The sequence below is a fragment of the Alosa alosa genome, chromosome 5 (genome assembly GCF_017589495.1).
Source record: "Alosa alosa isolate M-15738 ecotype Scorff River chromosome 5, AALO_Geno_1.1, whole genome shotgun sequence".
Taxonomy (NCBI): domain Eukaryota; kingdom Metazoa; phylum Chordata; class Actinopteri; order Clupeiformes; family Clupeidae; genus Alosa; species Alosa alosa.
This window is the reverse complement of record NC_063193.1, coordinates 10,998,403-11,018,760: the sequence shown is the minus strand read 5'-3', so window position 1 is coordinate 11,018,760 and position 20,358 is coordinate 10,998,403. Positions and strand designations below refer to the sequence as shown.

General features: G+C 41.0%; 1 pseudogene; it reads left to right on the top strand.

Moving 5' to 3' along the window:
- The first annotated feature begins 4,213 nt into the window (after window positions 1-4,213).
- On the top strand, window positions 4,214-20,132 carry LOC125294572 (annotated as a pseudogene).
- The last annotated feature ends 226 nt before the right edge of the window (window positions 20,133-20,358 follow it).

The window sequence follows — 20,358 nt, the reverse complement described above, 5'->3', positions numbered from 1 at the left end:
AACAAATGAAAATATTTCCTTCATTTTTTTTTTTTTTTTTTCCATTTATGTTTGTGGAATGTTTCATGTTTTTCTGGTTGTACATAAATTAATCTGTCCATATGGTGATTGACAACCTATTTTGTTGACTGGCAGGTTGCTGCGGCATGATGGATGTATTATTTTTAAGATCACCGATTCTAGTTGAGTATTTAGTGTCTTCTTGTGACATTCTATTATTTAAAGCAGATTCATTTGTGTCTCATGGAACTAAGGAGAAACATCTGACATTTTCTCAGCTGTCAGGCTACATTTTCTCTGTTGGAATTGCTTTTTAATGACTGTCCAGCTTTTCAGGCCCTTCTGTTCTCTCTCAAATTAATGTTCATTCACAGATGGCTTTTTAACCAAAGACACCTCCAGGAAGAAAATCTGTGCCAGCATTTAAGTCACAGCCACTCCTTTGGAGGGCAAATGGAAGGCAATTTCTGGTTTGTACTTTTTTGCCTTCTACATGAACCATTCAATCAGTGAATACGTTAATAATATCAGATAAGATAAATTGCATTCCGATATTGTTTATTATTGCCATTTTTAACAGATTCTACTGCATGTTATTATCCAAAATTAACAACCAGTTTCTTTCAAAAGTGTACTGTAGATGATAAGAAAAGTAGAAACTACCAAAATGATTTATCTTCTTGTCTGTTTTGCCCTCCCCCTTGCAGTTTAAACATAATCCCCCTTTTAAATTTGAATCCTCTCTCTATCTGTATCATACTCATTAAACTTGTGTGCAGTCTAATTTGCACATCTAAGCGTTTCGGATTTAGGACATCACTATTTGCCAAACACTTGAAGATGATCAATTAAGACAAATAATCAGTGTAGAAAAAAAGTGTCCACGTCTATGTCCCCACAAAGTGTACACTGTAAATGTCTATCTTACTTATTTATCCATTCATTCCCCTTGCCCTTTAAAAGACATAATTACAGATGAAAAGAGTCTTTTACTTTTGCAGGCTACCCAGGGATCTGGAGTGTATAAAAGTATAAAAAAGTAAAACATGTAGACGGCCGTGTAACACACACCAATACACACTACAGGCTCCAAACCTCAATGGACATCTTAAGAGTGTGGGTTTTTGTCAGTCAGAGTCATTTGCCTGGTACGAAAAGCCTCACTCCACCGTGCTTCATGCTCCAATACCAAAGTTTTGAGGGGCACTTTCTGCTCTACCAAGTCTGCCCACTCTTCACTGACTTTCTTTCCCTTTGTTTACTTTGCTCCCAGAGTTTGAAAAAAGAAAATGCTGACTTGCTCGGAGGTATGTAGACTGTCACTGCAGAAGATGAAGTGTGCCAACACCACCCACTTTGTCAGTGAGCGCGGCTCTTTTAGCTTCACTATGAGCTCCACCTAATTAGCACTGCGCCTCTGGGGAAAGTTTTCCTCGTGAGAAATGAAGGTCATTGTGTGGAAGGAAACCAAGGTGGCTGTCATGGCAATATGGGGCTATTAAGGTGTCTATGAGTTGATTACAGTAGAAAAGTTAACGGACAGATTTGGAGACAACACACACACACACACAAACAAACACACACAGTTTGTCTGTGTGTGAACATATTTCTTTGTGTCAGGTCTGTAAAAGAGGCGGCAAAATCTCTAGTGAAGTACAAGGTTTCTCTTCAAGACTTTGCCCTATATCTATATGGCGTGGGGTGAGTGGAGAGTGTCAAAATGTCCTCTTCTGAGACCCAATTCAGTCATCTCAAATGTACCGATGGTCTTTTATTCCCTTTCATTGTGGTCCCATCGATTTCATTTAGGCTTTAATAAGTCAAATGATGGGCGCGCGGACCGAAAAGGAAACCTCATTGAGGTCTGATGCATGTGTGCCATTAATCTCCCATCATGCTGGCCCCATTTAGACTTCAGAACAGGGCCCTGTTTCAATTATGTAACACTTTCCACCGCCGAGTCTCACAGCAACAAGTCTCGGGGCCTGACAAACCTCCTGATTTTAAATAATCATTCCCATCAAAGTGGAAGCTCCTGCAAATAGCCTGTGAGGCTCATGCTCGTGTGCTAATATTGCTGAGGGGGCTGTTCTCTGCCTTCATGAAATATGGATTTGGGTTACAGCATGCCTCACTGTGTCCTCCTGAGTGACAAACCTGGAGTTCCCCTTTTTGATTTAGCAAGTTTGTCTGTCATAAACAAAACTATTATGCAAACAAAATATCAAAAATGTTTAAGAAAAAGGCATTAAGAACTGCACACATTCTGCTATCTTATTTTAGATAACACATATGGAAACAATAGCAGTTATTATATCTTAGTTGAGATTATGTGCAGATTAAACAATGTTAAATAAATCATATTTGCACTCCAAAAGAGATCATTGAGGACTATGTGGAGTCGAGAGTATATTTGTAAGGGAAAGTTCTGGTACCAGCAACTACTGGTGCAGAGGAGCCTAACTTTAGTTTTGAAAATTAGAGGGATTTTTGTGCTGTAAAGGTGAAGGCTCTCTCCAGATAGCCGCAGGTAAGTGCCTGATCGGGCCCCCTGGGGGTTCCGTCCAGACGACGGTCTCTGGACCTTCTCCAGGCCCTAATAAAGTGCCGCAGTAATTACAGTGAAACTTTGCTGAAAGTTAATTAGAGGATTTTTTCACTTCGTAGACCCAGCATAGCTTCTCCAAGGAGACCTGTTCGAGGAATGCTGAGTGTCGGAGGCACCCCTGAGGTTTACACCAGCACGATTATTTTTTTCCCCTCACCAAAAGACAGGATGAGGACAGTTTCACTTTCCAAGAAGGATTAAGAGTGGCACATTTAGAATTAGCTGGCGAAGAGGCAGAAACATGAGATATCAACAGCACTCAATTTGCACAGCCTCAGCTTGTGCCGGATCACTGAGCCACTTTCGTCTTCTCAAATAACCTGTTGGTCACATTCTATAACTCCGACGAGTCAAGGTGGGTGTTGAGGTAAAACACAATTGCTTCTCTCTCCCCCCAACAACAACCCCCCCCGAGCATATCAGTCACAACTCATTTTCTGCTTGAAGCACCAGACAACTAAAATAGGAAAGGAAATAAGAGACTGTTGATAGTTGGTAAGACATTTTAATGAGGAAAACAAGAGAAACACTTCTCATTGCCAAACAGCCATAGGTTCTCTGTTTGTCTGTGTCGCCGTCGTGCTCAGAGTGCTTGTGTGGATCATTAGTTGTTTTCTGCACACAGGGAGATGTGTCCCTCCCACAGATACACACATTTGGGGTTTGAAGTCACACAGCATGACTTTTTTTGTTGTTGTGCCTCAAGCCCCTAATACCTGGATGTCAAACAGCGACAAACAGCCTTTGCCCAGGGGGAGAACAAGGCGTACACTGTTGTTGAGATGATAAATGCATCTTTAGTTGTGATGAACACAAGGTGCGGCCCGCTCCAGTGTGTTACATACAAACTCAGAACCTGAATGTGTGGACTCAGATGTAAAGGAATATAATCAGACAAGTCAAAATCAGCACTGCATGAACTGCACTTAACTAATTCATTTAATTTTTTGGAGTGCTTAACATCCACGGTTTCATGCCTCCTTCATATTATTGGGTGTGGCTGGTATTCAAATCAGCTAAGGCATGTTTTAAGATTAAAAAAAACATATAACGTACCTGCTAAAGTTTGAACACCTGCATACTTCTGCGTACAATGCAACCATCCGTCCACGGCCAAGTCCATGTCATCATTGCTTTCTGTCTTCTGAGTTAGTATACACCAGATCATTTGTCGGGGTGTCAAATTTTGCCAAATACCATACTAGAGTTTCACAGGTCCTTTTCACTTTGCATAATCAGAAATAAATGCATTAGAGAGGGGAAAAAACACTCAAACCAAATTTGTTTCTCTTTATCCTAATAATTGTCTGTCAGCGCAGAAGCTTGTATGAAGGGTCCTGAAGAGCTGCTAATGGACAATTGTCCTCTCGTCCCCTGACCCAAATCACAGTGACTCATTTCTCAGAATCTTTGCCAGGTGAATAATACAATTTTCGGGGGAAGCATTGGGGACGACAGAGGCAAACGAGGAAGTTTGATATGGGGGTTTGAGGGGTGTCTGAAAAACTCCTGCACACCCCATGGTTTTACATATCAAATGAGGAGACGGTCGGTGGGTGGGTGGGAGAGGGCATTTTGCCGAATCTGAAATGGAGCAGAGCCGAAATGGAGCGCGTGCTTCCCAGCACCCGGTGGGGAGATGACAGTGATTTAGGTTATGGGGATGTGACCTAATGAGGAAGAAAATTGCATTATGTATGAAATACTATATAAAACTCTAACAACCGATTGGATGAGGGGAGAGAGTGCATTACTCTAGGGCTCCACAAAAGCCAAAATGGTGTCATCATTAGTTTCCCCCAATGATACAGCATAAAAGTTTTAGCTCAGGACCTGTGAGTGTTGAGTGCCCAATTTTCTCTTTAAGTTTTGGTTCTAGAAGACTACAAAAAGGAATTTAAAATGTGAAGATAGTCTAAGAACCACTGGAGACTTAACAATAATACATTCTCTATGTTATTCCCATTTCTGTAACCTGAACTATAGCTCAAAGCAAGTTAGCATTGACACACATTTCTCAAGTATATGAGAATGTTTTTGTGTGGGTTGAGTAATACAAAAATCAAATATTTTTTTCCATGTTTGGCATTCAATGAACATGTAGCTTGTTATTTGGGTGTCTGGTTCACTGGCCGTTCTCTAGTCTCAGTAAAATAAAACAGACACTCAGACAGAAATAAAACTTGACGATTACTTGTGTGATGTATTAAACTTTTGAGTTTTGGTATTTTGGTAACTTGGTTGTGCCGTAGACCAATCATGTCAGCCTAGCTAGTGAATGCTGGGATATCTGGTATTCAGTTCCTGCTTGAGCCGAGTAAAGAGCGAACGTTCAGCAAGAGTGCTGACTGTCTACTGTGTGTTATTTAGTGGAATACACAAAAAAATTGGCGACAAGGATAAAAAATGTCTAAAAGTAGGCAATATGGTGTTAATAGGGACCATAGGGGAATTCGTCCCGAAGATGGAGTCGTGGTCTGCATGGAACGTTTGGAACAGTTCTTTGTGGCTAAAGACATCAAAGTAGACAAGCAAGTAGCCACCTTGCTTAGCGTAATGGGAGCAACGACTTATGGACGACTAACGTTTCGATGTACAGTAGTCACATCTTCATCAGAGTCCTGGACTGATATCTGATCCTAGGACTCTGATGAAGATGTGACTACATCGAAACGTTAGTCGTATGTTCTGCACCTTTTACTAAATAAATTGAAAATTAAGAAGACATCTGAGCTGCACCGGCGTCTCTCCTTCTCTCTACAAAAATAGAGACAGAAGAGAATGAATTGCCAATGTTTACACTAGCCAGTGAAGACTGCAAACAAGCATTCGAAACGAATTTCATAGTGGATGGCAAAAACATGGAAATGGAAATTGACACTGGGGCTGCCGTGAGTTAACCTGACTCCGCCAGATGGATGCTTCGCATTTGCTCTGCATGTCCATCTGGGAACTTTCCGTTGGAGAACTTTTGGGAAGGGGCAGAAAATACTGGTTAGCTGATTGGATAAACCATCTGTCTATCACCACCTATGTTGGTTATCGACGGGCCAAATCAACCAATTAGATGAACAGAGTGTTCTTCTAATGCCTTTGTTTAACATACAATTAAGTTAGGTAACGTAACTAACGTTAAAAATTTTTAACTTACCATTTGTATGTGACATGAACCTAATCAACGACAATACCCATCAAGTTTTCACGGTAGGCCCTACACTTCTTAAGAAAGTATATTCCTCCATTATGAACTGGAATCGGTCGTGGAGGATGTCTGTGACGTTCATTCCTCCCAGCTGCATGGCTGAGACTCATAGCTTCACAGCTTCCCCAGGAATACTTTCTAATTTGAATAAAACTTGCGCGATAGCTATGCTCATCTCATCTGTGGATGCCGTGTAGTAAAAAATATTTGTAAGAACATACTGTATACAAATGTGACTAACTTCATCAGTCTGTCTGCTTCATATTTGCATTAACTGACGATTGTGCCTGGTGAAGACACGCCTCGACCATTTGCAAATCAAGTCTTTTGTCATGTACAACGACCCAGCTTTTGTCTTATGCCAGACTTCACCATAGGCACGCATATGTCCGGGGCGTGTCTGAACTTTTCCACTGGAGCAGACAAAGAACCTACTAACAGATATAAGGCTGTGACGTTCGTGAGGTGACTTGAACAAGGCAACTTGTTTCACGTTCTCCTCCGAGCCGGCTTGTAATACACCTGGGAGCGTCTCCCTTTCTTAACACATCTCAGTTCGGTTTTGTTTCCACGTCATTTTTAATTCTCACCACAGCCGTCATGTTGTTCGTTGCGTCACACCTAAACCCGCCTCAAAACCAACGCTGATTGGCCGTTTGTTTTGTGAACTGCTCCAAATTTTCTCTATCGGAAAGATGCCAGACTGATCTGTGAGTGGAAACCTGAAGCTCGCGAGATCAGGATGGTCTCACGAGGCTAGCCGTGAGTATCATTTCCGAAAAAGTATTTCTGACGAAGTTCCCAGAACAGCCACTAGATGTTGCTAGTGTTAAGCTAAGGACTTACACGGGAGAAGTAATGCCTGTGCTAGGGCAGTTTGAAGCCAAAGTTAGCTACAAGCAGCAAAGAGAACAGCTACCTTTGATTGTAGTGAAAGGTGCTGGCCCGGCATTGTGCGGCAGAAACTGGCTGCAAAAGTTGCACGCAGAGGTGTTTAAGGACGAATTGGGCACCCTACGTGGCATCACAGCCAAAAAAAGTTTTGCAAGAGCCGCCCATTACCATTTGCAATGAAGTCAAGGGTGGATGCTGAGCTAGACCGACTGGAGAAGGCAGGTATAATCTCACCCGTTAAACACAGCGAGTGGGTTGCACCGGTAGTACCTGTAGTAAAAAGAGACAACACAATTCGCTTGTGTGGAGATTACAAATTAACTGTCAATCAAGCTGCCACTACAGAGACCTACCCCCTGCCTCGGATTGAGGAGCTGATGGCCACACTGAGTGGAGGTACGATATTCTCAAAGATTGACCTGGCTTCAGCGTATCAGCAGGTCCTTCTGGAGGATGAGTCAAAGAAGCTACTGACCATCAACTGACCATCAACACACATCGAGGTCATCTTGAATTTCCTCTAGGAATCAATAAAGTATATCTATCTATCTATCTATCTATCTATCTATCTATCTATCTATCTATCTATCTGTTCATGTATAATAGGCTAGCCTTTGGGGTTAGCTCTGCCCCCTTCATTTTTCAAAGCATTATGGAGAACCTCATGAAAGATCTGGATATAGTTATTTGTTTGGATGATTTGCTAATTACAGGCAAAACTGAGCATGAACATTTGCAGAAGCTACAGAAGGTGTTACAGAGACTGGAAAGTGGCTTGAGAGTCAAGAAATCCAAATGTGAGTTTGGAAAAGAACAGATTGAATATCTAGGCCATGTGTTGAACATCCAAGGCATTCATCCATCTCCAGACAAGGTAAAGGCAATCAAGGATGCACCAGCGCCCTCATCTGTGAAAGAGCTGAGAGCGTTTTTGGGGCTAGTGAATTACTATGGGCGATTCATGCCAAACCAAAGCACTGTGCTAGCTTCACTCTATAGGCTGTTAAAAGATCAGGTGGAATGGGAGTGGAAGAGACCCGAGCAAAAGGCCTTTGAAAAGTGCAAAGAGTTGTTAACAAGTGACAAGGTTCTTGTGCACTATGATCCAGACTTACTTCTCACACTGGCTTGCGATTCATCAGCCTATGACATAGGGGCTGTCATTCAACATGAAATGCCATCAGGAGAAAAGAGGCCCATTGCTTATGCGTCACGGACGCTGGCCTCTGCTGAGAAAAATTATTCTCAGATTGAGAAAGAGGGACTGTCATTGATATTTGGTGTTAAAAAGTTTCATCAGTATTTATGGGGAAGGAAATTCAAACTAGTGACTGATCATAAGCCCCTGCTGACTCTTTTTGGAGAGCACAAAAGTCTACCCACTATGGCTGCAGCTCGAATTCAAAGATGGGCAATTATACTGTCCGCTTACGATTATACCACTGTACTGTGGTACTGTGAGTACTGTGCATCAGAAAAACACAGCAATGCAGATGGACTTTCGAGAGTTCCCTTACCGGAAACAAGCGATGCAGGGACAACAGCCATATCAAAGAGCATTCACGCACTGCTAACAGAACATCTAGAGCAGGCACCATTGAATGCTGACCAAGTGGCACGCGTGACACGTAAAGACAGCGTGCTATCCAAGGTCTTGAAGTTCATCATGAATGGATGGCCTAATGACGTGGATAAAAGCCTGAGAGCCTTCCACACATGCAGATGTGATCTGTCTGTTGAGCGTGGATGTGTCCTTTGGGGCACCAGGGTAGTGTTACCTGAGAAACAGAGAAAGATTGTTTTAAAAGAGTTGCATTCTGGTCACCAGGGTGTTGTAAAAATGAAAGCCCTCGCACGCAATTATGTGTGGTGGCCTAAGATTGATGTGGATGTGGAACAGGTCTGCAAAGCCTGTGAGTCTTGCCAGATGGAACAGCGGATGCCTCGACAGGTGCCATTACATCCATGGGAGTTTCCGGGCCAAAGCTGGAAAAGACTACATATAGACTTTGCCGGTCCATTCCTAGGTCACACTTTCATGATAGTTGTGGATGCATACTCCAAGTGGCTGGAGGTGTTCAAAATGCCCAACATCACCTCACAAGCCACCATCACAAGACTAAGGAGACTGTTTGCAGCATACGGTCTTCCTGAGCACGTTGTCACGGACAATGGAACACAGTTTACGTCCGAATTTAAAAACTTCATGCGGCAGAATGGAATTCTGCACTGGTCACCCTGCCAGTAATGGTCTCGCCGAAAGGTATGGGCAGACATTTAAAAGTGGAATTAAAAAGCTTGGACAGACCACAATGGATTTAGAGGATCTCTGTATTCCTGATGCAGTACCGCTGTACTCCAAATTGCACTACAGGCCAGGTCGCCGGAACGAGTTTCAAAGTGCATGGGCCAGATAATGAACCCCCCCCCCAAAAAAAAAAAAAAAAAAAATCGCCTGCGCTGTATTTTGTCTTGCTTGCGCAAACAAAATGTGTGCGCTCGTAATAGCCTGCGTAATTCTGCTTCATAAAGTTGAACAAACACATGCGGTCATTTTACAGATAAATAGAAATAGCCTATGCAGTTTATGGGGTAGGCCAACTTGCATAGGCTATTTCTATTTTACTTACACACGTGAGATTCTTTCTCTGGGCTACTCGTAGCTGAGCAGAGTTGGGTGCAACACGTCAGTAATCACATTACAGTCCCTACAGTGTGCGAGCAAAGATATTCAGAATTCTGGGAGGGCGACAAGAATATTGGCAAAAAAACAAAACTCATCGGAGAAGGCTATTACCTTACTACTGAGCGGAAAACAGTGCACAACTAACTAGCTAATGACTAGTCTGATGTCAATCACACCACAAATTGATTCCAAAAAATATCAGGGTGTATCTAGGACTGCCACTGTTTTCAGTGTGAAGAAGAGCATCTAAGGCTATTAATGACAGAAGGAACGCAACTCGCAAGCGCACTTCACTCAAAGCAGTTCAATGTTTTGCAAGTTGTGTGCATGTCACCATTCAACTTTTATGAAGGAGTGTGTGCGAGCTGGGCAACAACACTTCCACAAGGCAATTCGAACTTGCACAATTTTTAAAAGCACTAGGAAGTGCCGTGTTCATTAACTTTTGAAGGGAGATTAGCTATCTGTAAGAAATGCCTGGTAGGCCTACAGCGCAACCTGGTTTGGCCTAGATGCTACCTAATGTTTCACAACTGTAATTAATTAAATAATAAATAAAAGGGGATGATATCTAGCCTATAATGTCCATAGAAACATTTCAACGCAGTAACGCAAAAGTAGCCTAATGTAAGTTGTTAATCCTCAGAGAGAGAGTAAAGAAGTAATGCCATAAACACCGAGCCACCTGCAGGCGCCAATAGCTACAGACGCTAATAATTTCAGATATAGACCACACACGCATTTTCCAGGGGTTCAGCCCCGCATGTAATTTCAAAAGTGGACAGACAAAGTCTATGCTATTTGAAGTTAAACAAAACATACCGTATTTGAGTGCGGTTCATGACGCTGCTTATCAAAGTAGACACAGCAGGTCTCTTTCAAAATGTCCTGTTATAATTGCAGCTGCTTCCGATTATGTTGAATATTTAGAAAGTAGCTTACATGACGGCATTTGTGAGATTCTGGTAGAAACTTGCTAATTAACTAAAGCAAGACTTGAGTGATATCACACAAGGCGCACAGAAGTTAATTAAATTAAATAGGTTAACATGCTTTATTTGAACATTGCAATACCCACCCAACAAACCCAGAGACGGCTTAGTAGATGTTTCGGATAGATGACAGCACCTTGTAACCGATTAATGCAATAAAAGCAGTATCATCATAGCAGTATTATCATATCATTGATAATCGTTCACATTTTACTATACGCTAATGACAACCACAGCCCCTCAGCTGGATTTGCAGAGGAGTCTCCAAAGTACAGGGAGACAGAACGCGAATGACTTGAGTAGGAACTTTTTGAAAAGGGAAAAAAAGATGAAGACAATGAGTAAAGGGCGAGGCTAGAGTTGGAGGAATTGTGTCTTATTGCTGTAAAGGAGAATGCGAGAATGACTGCCGCTGACCCACGTAGGCTCACAAGTAAGAAGCATAAATCAGCCTTAAACTGCATTAAGATGTCCACATGAAATACAGCCTCCTTTATGTCAGAAGTTCGCATTAGCAAATGTGGTTTGGGAAACGGGGACACAGAAAATAAACAGGTTAACCTGGTCTATTTGAACATTGCTGTTAATCTTAAGTGATATCATAAACCTTTCGAAAGCTTGGTAGCTTAGGCTACATGTCTCGGGTATATCACGTTGCGCATGATATCGATTGAATCGCATGTCGCGCAATAGGCTAAATGTGGTTATCCAACAGATTCATAACTTCAATAATGGCTCACAATTAATATAGGCTAATGGCAACCTGGAAAATAAACGAGCAGTAGGCCTAGGCTGCAGATATATTGAACATTTGAAGCCATCCCGAGGTGACAGCTGGAGCTGTAGAGTTGGAGTCTCCGATGCACAGGAGGACATTACGCTTAACTCAGGAACTTTACAATACAATCAATCATACCAGACCAGAATAAATGTTACTGGATTTGGCTACATTTCAAATCCATCCCTCCACACATGTTGCATTGATTGAGAATGAACGTCTCAGAATTGAGCGCTGTCTGCTCCCTGGGGGTGTTGCCTGGGCGCTCTGCTGGTGTTTTGCTCATCGGTTTTGACCCATGAGCTGAAAGTTTAAGGTATTTCAACAGTGACGCTGCACAAATGGCTTTAGGCTATATTAGATGTGGGCTACTACCGCTATAATGGTTCACACCTCTCTCCGTTTTTTGCGCGGAGGTTTTTTTTTTTTTTCGTGGATGATTTTGTTTATTAAAAGATATTTTGAGCCACTGTGATTCCGGCGCCTATGCTGCAGACTTGTTTTTGAACAGACATATGCGCACTCGCCTGGATCTAATCCATCTGGACACAACGGTCACTGTTCGCAAGAAACAGTACATGCAAAAGTTCTACCATGACCAGCGAGCGGTGAACAGATCTTTTTCTCAGGATGACCCTGTGTATTTGCAAAATACAGCGGGGGGAAGAGAGGAATGGATTCCTGGAGTAACAGTGGAGCAAACAGGACCAGTGTCTGTGTCTGGAGTGGACCAGGACTACAGAGTTCAAGGGACATCACATACAGGAGACATGGGGATCAGTTGAGATCTCGTGTCACAGCCGATGAACTGGATGCTGATCCTGTGCACATGGACAGTGACGAGTTGTCAACAGTATCTCAGCAAGTCTACGTCGCTCAGCCAGAGAGAAGAAACCGCCTGGGCGCTATGACCCTTAAAATGCAGTTCACTTATTTTTGCAAAATAGGTTTAACATTGGACTGTGGGTTGAATGGACTGTTCTTGATTAACACTGTTCTAGCACAATGTATTTAAAAAAAAAAAATATTTGTTAAGATATGGGTATCTTACTGGTTTGAGTAATAAAGCACTGATTTATATGAGTTAAGTATCTAGTGTAGCAGAAGAGTACCTTCACTTAAAAAGGGGGGTGATGTATTAAACCTTTGAGTTTTGAAATTTTGGTAACTTGGTTGCGCTGTAGACCAATCATCTCAGCCTAGCTAGTGAATGCTGGGTTATCTGTATTCAGTTCCTGCTTGAGCCGAGTAAAGAGCGAACGTGCAGCAAGAGTGCTGACTGTCTACTGTGTGTTATTTAGTGGAATACACCACAACTTGCCTAAAATGAGTGTAATTTAAAGGACTAAAAGACTAGCGTTATAAGCTAATTAGTGGTTTGTCTTAAAACTGGTCACGTTCGATAAGTATAAAAACATATCCCAGAGAACGGACGAACTCGGTATGTGTTATTAAACCCTAGGTTCATTTTGCACCGGATTTGTCCTTTAATGTTGAGGTGGAAAAGTAAACATGATCATTTAAATAGAGTAAACTACTTGAATTGCTGAAGTTTGTGCTACACTAACCATTTGTTTGCACAACTTGCAATTCAGATTCAATCTGGCGCTCCCTAAAACTACACATCCTGTTTAAGTGTTTTCCGTGTGTCAAAATAAAAGTCACAGCCATATCTCATGCTTTGCGCATTATATCTCCAGAACGGCTTGACGCATATGCTTAAAATTTGGTCCAAGTGTTTGTATAGACTCAAAGATGAAGTGAGTTGATGTTGGAGGTCAAAGGTCAAGTCCATGAATACTCTGAGCGCGATATCTCAAGAATGCCTTGACATACATGCCTGAAATTTGGTATGAGTGTTTGTATGGACTCAAAGATGAAGTGAATTGATGTTGGAGGTCAAAGGTCAAGGTCAAGAACGCCTTGACACACAAGGTTTTTTGGTACGAGGGTTTGTATGAACTCAAAGATTAAGTGATTCAATGTTTTTTTTTTATCTCCCCACCAACATTAAGCCAGCAGCTTTCCATCCACTATTGTAATTCCTCTGGCATTACATTTCTATTTAGTATAAATGTGTTTCTGGTATACTTGTAAATGTACTATTTTAATACTTTTTCGTACTAAATTGGCCCACTTTCAGTTTATAATAGTAAACTTGTAAGTCCTGAGAACTGTAAGTAAACTATAAAGATACTAGTTATATACTTCTAGCACACCTTTTGGTTCATCATATAATCGTAGAAAAGTATTTTTAAGGTGTTAAAGTTCTAGGTGCACTACAAGTGAACTTATAGGTGTACTGTTAGTTTACTAATGTTAAATGGACTGCTTTAGCACTTTTCCACTCAATGGCAGACACCACGGCACCAACTTGCACATTGGGAGCACATTTGGGGTTAATTGTCTTGTCAGAAGAAGTTGGACTCGAACCTGCAACCTTTGCGGTTGATGAGTGAGTCCTCTACCTCCTGAACCACTGCCACTATACTTCTAGCCCACGTTTTCATATTCATGATAGAATACTTCATGATAGATTACTTATATAGAGTAATTGTAAGGGTCCTGTCGTGTTTTGTTTTCCTTGTTTAGTGTTTTCCTTCATGTCTGCTCCTCTTGTTTACTTCCTGTGTCCTGTTCACCTTGTTTGTTTTGCCATGTGTTTCTGTTGTGCCCGTGTCTCCGCCCCTCACCTGATCCGCGTTAGTCTGTTAATTATGGTTTCCACCTGTCTTGTTTTACCTTGTTCATTGTCCACCTGTGCCCTGTTACCCCTGTGTATTTAAACCCTCTGTCTTCGTTGGTTATTAGTCAATGTGTGTTGTGTTACACAAGGTTTGTTTAGTTGGAAATAAAGATTCTTGTAACTCTTAAGATTGCCTTGCCGTACTTTGCCCTGCGTTTGGGTCAAGCCCTTGCAACCGTGACAGTAATTTCTCAGTAAACTATAATTTTCATTGTTTTTATACTGCAAATACTTTTTCTTTACATGGATTTCACATCCTACTTTTAAAGTATACTAGTAGTTTTCCATTCAAGTAGACCTATCATTTTTATACTTGAAGCATATTTTTAACTGTCATATGTTTAACTTCAAAGTAGTCTTAAAGTTCACTAATATAAATGCTACCAGTGGTCTACACATAATAATAATAATAATAATAATAATAATTGTACTGTCCTCGGTGAGGTGTGCTAACTCCAACTAGACAGTGAGCTAAACTCTCTTCTATTCATGAACATGAAGAATGCCTTAAATTCTTGTTTGCAGATTTATTTTCACTCTTCACATTGTACTGAATCCACATTGATAAGATCAAAAGATCAAATAACGAAAGAGAGTGAAACTAGAAAACAAACAGCAAAGTATTGCAATTAGTCAAGTCACCTAGTTTCCATGAACAATACCTTAAGTATAGAAATCACATGTAAAGTTAACTATTAACATTTCCTAGAGCTAACATTATCCTGAAGGCATCCACATGTTGAAACTAGCATCCATAGTTTTTAGCCTTATAGCTCCGTTTTTTTTTTACCTCATGAAATTAACATACTAACGATCTAACTTAGCTACAACAAAGATGTGATACATACAAGCGATGCCTCTGCTGGGGAATCAACATGTAAGAAGCAGTTTCTCTGGGGTAATGACAGTCTGCACTTTTAACCAACCTGCCGTTTCTAGCTTTTTTCACACACAAATTCTAACGTGATCTAAACTATTTTCCTGCCTACTTCCTGTACAGCCCAAAAATACAAACATCAAAATAAAAGTCTGGATGAAACTGAATTTGTACAAAATTAAAAGCATTAACTTCAAATGAAATGCCTGAAGGGCAGAACAATAATAATAATACATTTTATTTAAAGAGCGCCTTTCAGGACACCCAAGGTCGCTTTACAGATAAAACAAATAGAAGAGAGAGAGAGAAAAAAAAAAAAATATATATATATAGATATATATATATATATATATAGTCCATTTAGCCATATCACAGTCCATAGGCTAGTCGGAAGAGATACGTTTTCAGTTCCTTTTTAAACTGGGCAGTGGATTCACAATGAACGTCTCAGAATTGAGCGCTGTCTGCTCCCTGGGGGTGTTGCCTGGGCGCTCTGCTGGTGTTTTGCTCATCGGTTTTGACCCATGAGCTGAAAGTTTAAGGTATTTCAACAGTGACGCTGCACAAATGGCTTTAGGCTATATTAGATGTGGGCTACTACCGCTATAATGGTTCACACCTCTCTCCGTTTTTTGCGCGGAGGTTTTTTTTTTTTTTTCGTGGATGATTTTGTTTATTAAAAGATATTTTGAGCCACTGTGATTCCGGCGCCTATGCTGCAGACTTGTTTTTGAACAGACATATGCGCACTCGCCTGGATCTAATCCATCTGGACACAACGGTCACTGTTCGCAAGAAACAGTACATGCAAAAGTTCTACCATGACCAGCGAGCGGTGAACAGATCTTTTTCTCAGGATGACCCTGTGTATTTGCAAAATACAGCGGGGGGAAGAGAGGAATGGATTCCTGGAGTAACAGTGGAGCAAACAGGACCAGTGTCTGTGTCTGGAGTGGACCAGGACTACAGAGTTCAAGGGACATCACATACAGGAGACATGGGGATCAGTTGAGATCTCGTGTCACAGCCGATGAACTGGATGCTGATCCTGTGCACATGGACAGTGACGAGTTGTCAACAGTATCTCAGCAAGTCTACGTCGCTCAGCCAGAGAGAAGAAACCGCCTGGACGCTATGACCCTTAAAATGCAGTTCACTTATTTTTGCAAAATAGGTTTAACATTGGACTGTGGGTTGAATGGACTGTTCTTGATTAACACTGTTCTAGCACAATGTATTTAAAAAAAAAAAATATTTGTTAAGATATGGGTATCTTACTGGTTTGAGTAATAAAGCACTGATTTATATGAGTTAAGTATCTAGTGTAGCAGAAGAGTACCTTCACTTAAAAAGGGGGGTGATGTATTAAACCTTTGAGTTTTGAAATTTTGGTAACTTGGTTGCGCTGTAGACCAATCATCTCAGCCTAGCTAGTGAATGCTGGGTTATCTGTATTCAGTTCCTGCTTGAGCCGAGTAAAGAGCGAACGTGCAGCAAGAGTGCTGACTGTCTACTGTGTGTTATTTAGTGGAATACACCACAACTTGCCTAAAATGAGTGTAATTTAAAGGACTAAAAGACTAGCGTTATAAGCTAATTAGTGGTTTGTCTTAAAACTGGTCACGTTCGATAAGTATAAAAACATATCCCAGAGAACGGACGAACTCGGTATGTGTTATTAAACCCTAGGTTCATTTTGCACCGGATTTGTCCTTTAATGTTGAGGTGGAAAAGTAAACATGATCATTTAAATAGAGTAAACTACTTGAATTGCTGAAGTTTGTGCTACACTAACCATTTGTTTGCACAACTTGCAATTCAGATTCAATCTGGCGCTCCCTAAAACTACACATCCTGTTTAAGTGTTTTCCGTGTGTCAAAATAAAAGTCACAGCCATATCTCATGCTTTGCGCATTATATCTCCAGAACGGCTTGACGCATATGCTTAAAATTTGGTCCAAGTGTTTGTATAGACTCAAAGATGAAGTGAGTTGATGTTGGAGGTCAAAGGTCAAGTCCATGAATACTCTGAGCGCGATATCTCAAGAATGCCTTGACATACATGCCTGAAATTTGGTATGAGTGTTTGTATGGACTCAAAGATGAAGTGAATTGATGTTGGAGGTCAAAGGTCAAGGTCAAGAACGCCTTGACACACAAGGTTTTTTGGTACGAGGGTTTGTATGAACTCAAAGATTAAGTGATTCAATGTTTTTTTTTTTCCAGGAATCTCCCCACCAACATTAAGCCAGCAGCTTTCCATCCACTATTGTAATTCCTCTGGCATTACATTTCTATTTAGTATAAATGTGTTTCTGGTATACTTGTAAATGTACTATTTTAATACTTTTTCGTACTAAATTGGCCCACTTTCAGTTTATAATAGTAAACTTGTAAGTCCTGAGAACTGTAAGTAAACTATAAAGATACTAGTTATATACTTCTAGCACACCTTTTGGTTCATCATATAATACGTAAAGTATTTTTAAGGTGTTAAAGTTCTAGGTGCACTACAAGTGAACTTATAGGTGTACTGTTAGTTTACTAATGTTAAATGGACTGCTTTAGCACTTTTCCACTCAATGGCAGACACCACGGCACCAACTTGCACATTGGGAGCACATTTGGGGTTAATTGTCTTGTCAGAAGAAGTTGGACTCGAACCTGCAACCTTTGCGGTTGATGAGTGAGTCCTCTACCTCCTGAACCACTGCCACTATACTTCTAGCCCACGTTTTCATATTCATGATAGAATACTTCATGATAGATTACTTATATAGAGTAATTGTAAGGGTCCTGTCGTGTTTTGTTTTCCTTGTTTAGTGTTTTCCTTCATGTCTGCTCCTCTTGTTTACTTCCTGTGTCCTGTTCACCTTGTTTGTTTTGCCATGTGTTTCTGTTGTGCCCGTGTCTCCGCCCCTCACCTGATCCGCGTTAGTCTGTTAATTATGGTTTCCACCTGTCTTGTTTTACCTTGTTCATTGTCCACCTGTGCCCTGTTACCCCTGTGTATTTAAACCCTCTGTCTTCGTTGGTTATTAGTCAATGTGTGTTGTGTTACACAAGGTTTGTTTAGTTGGAAATAAAGATTCTTGTAACTCTTAAGATTGCCTTGCCGTACTTTGCCCTGCGTTTGGGTCAAGCCCTTGCAACCGTGACAGTAATTTCTCAGTAAACTATAATTTTCATTGTTTTTATACTGCAAATACTTTTTCTTTACATGGATTTCACATCCTACTTTTAAAGTATACTAGTAGTTTTCCATTCAAGTAGACCTATCATTTTTATACTTGAAGCATATTTTTAACTGTCATATGTTTAACTTCAAAGTAGTCTTAAAGTTCACTAATATAAATGCTACCAGTGGTCTACACATAATAATAATAATAATAATAATAATAATTAATTGTACTGTCCTCGTGGAGGTGTGCTAACTCCAACTAGACAGTGAGCTAAACTCTCTTCTATTCATGAACATGAAGAATGCCTTAAATTCTTGTTTGCAGATTTATTTTCACTCTTCACATTGTACTGAATCCACATTGATAAGATCAAAAGATCAAATAACGAAAGAGAGTGAAACTAGAAAACAAACAGCAAAGTATTGCAATTAGTCAAGTCACCTAGTTTCCATGAACAATACCTTAAGTATAGAAATCACATGTAAAGTTAACTATTAACATTTCCTAGAGCTAACATTATCCTGAAGGCATCCACATGTTGAAACTAGCATCCATAGTTTTTAGCCTTATAGCTCCGTTTTTTTTTACCTCATGAAATTAACATACTAACGATCTAACTTAGCTACAACAAAGATGTGATACATACAAGCGATGCCTCTGCTGGGGAATCAACATGTAAGAAGCAGTTTCTCTGGGGTAATGACAGTCTGCACTTTTAACCAACCTGCCGTTTCTAGCTTTTTTCACACACAAATTCTAACGTGATCTAAACTATTTTCCTGCCTACTTCCTGTACAGCCCAAAAATACAAACATCAAAATAAAAGTCTGGATGAAACTGAATTTGTACAAAATTAAAAGCATTAACTTCAAATGAAATGCCTGAAGGGCAGAACAATAATAATAATACATTTTATTTAAAGAGCGCCTTTCAGGACACCCAAGGTCGCTTTACAGATAAAACAAATAGAAGAGAGAGAGAAAAAAAAAATATATATATATATAGATATATATATATATATATATAGTCCATTTAGCCATATCACAGTCCATAGGCTAGTCGGAAGAGATCGTTTTCAGTTCCTTTTAAACTGGGCAGTGGATTCACACTGCCTGATGTTGTTTGGAAGTGAGTTCCATAGCTTTGGGGCTGTGTGGGAGAACGCTCTCTCTCCCATGGTGCTGAGGTTCATCTTGGGCACCTTGAGCAGACCAGCTGATGAGGATCGCAGTGAGCGGGAAGGGGTGTAGCTCTCTAATAGGTCGGTTATATAATTGGGAGCAAGGTTATGCAGGGCCTTATATGTCAACAGTAAGATCTTAAACTGGACTCTCTGGGTAACTGGTAACCAGTGTAGCTGCAACAGTACAGGTGTTATGTGGCCTGTGGACTTTGTGCCTGTTACTATCCTGGCTGCAGAGTTCTGGATTATTTGTAGGTGGTGGAGTGATTTCTGTGGAATGCCAGAGAAGATGGAATTGCAGTAATCAATGCGGGGATGTAACATAGGCGTTTACAAGTACTTCTGCACTCTGCTGACTGAGGGGGGCCCAGTCTTGCGATGTTGCGCAGATGGAAAAAGGCGCTGCGAGACACACTGTTAATATGGGCAGTGAATGAAAGTGTGCTGTCTAGTATAACACCAAGACTCTTCACCTTGGTGGAGCAGGCAATGTTGGAGCCATCTATAGATAGGGAGAGTCTGTTTTCCATCTTTGCCAGCGTTGTTTTTGAGCCAACAACAAGTAATTCAGTCTTGTTACTGTTCAGTTTCAGGTAGTTGTTAGTCATCCACAGATTTATATCATGCAGACAGGCAGTCATCGCAGCAGGAGGAAGGGAGGCAGTCGGTTTGGTGGACATATAAAGCTGGGTGTCATCAGCATAGCAGTGAAACTGAACACCATGTTGCCTCAGGATATTTCCCAGTGGGAGGAGGTAGATGATGAAGAGCAGGGGCCCCAGAACAGACCCCTGTGGCACTCCCTTTGTGACAGCAGCACTCTCCGACTTGTGGTCCAAAATCTGGACAAGCTGTGTCCTGCCAGAGAGATAGGAGGTGAACCATTGATGAACACTGCCGTGCACTCCAATGCTGGTAAGACGCTCCAGAAGCAGCTGATGGGATATGGTGTCAAAAGCTGCACTCAGGTCAAGGAGGATTAGGATAGAAATGAGTCCAGCATCAGCTGTGCAGAGGAGGTCATTTGTTACCTTCACCAAGGCAGTCTCTGTGCTGTGCTTTGGTCGAAATCCAGACTGAAATGAAAAAACATACAACACTTATTCACATTATTATGACCGCAAGCAGCTTAAGCCGGGCGGTCATATAGGTTTAGTCAGATTTTTTTCTTTTTTTTTTTTTTTTTTTTTCTTTTTCGCGATGCCCAAA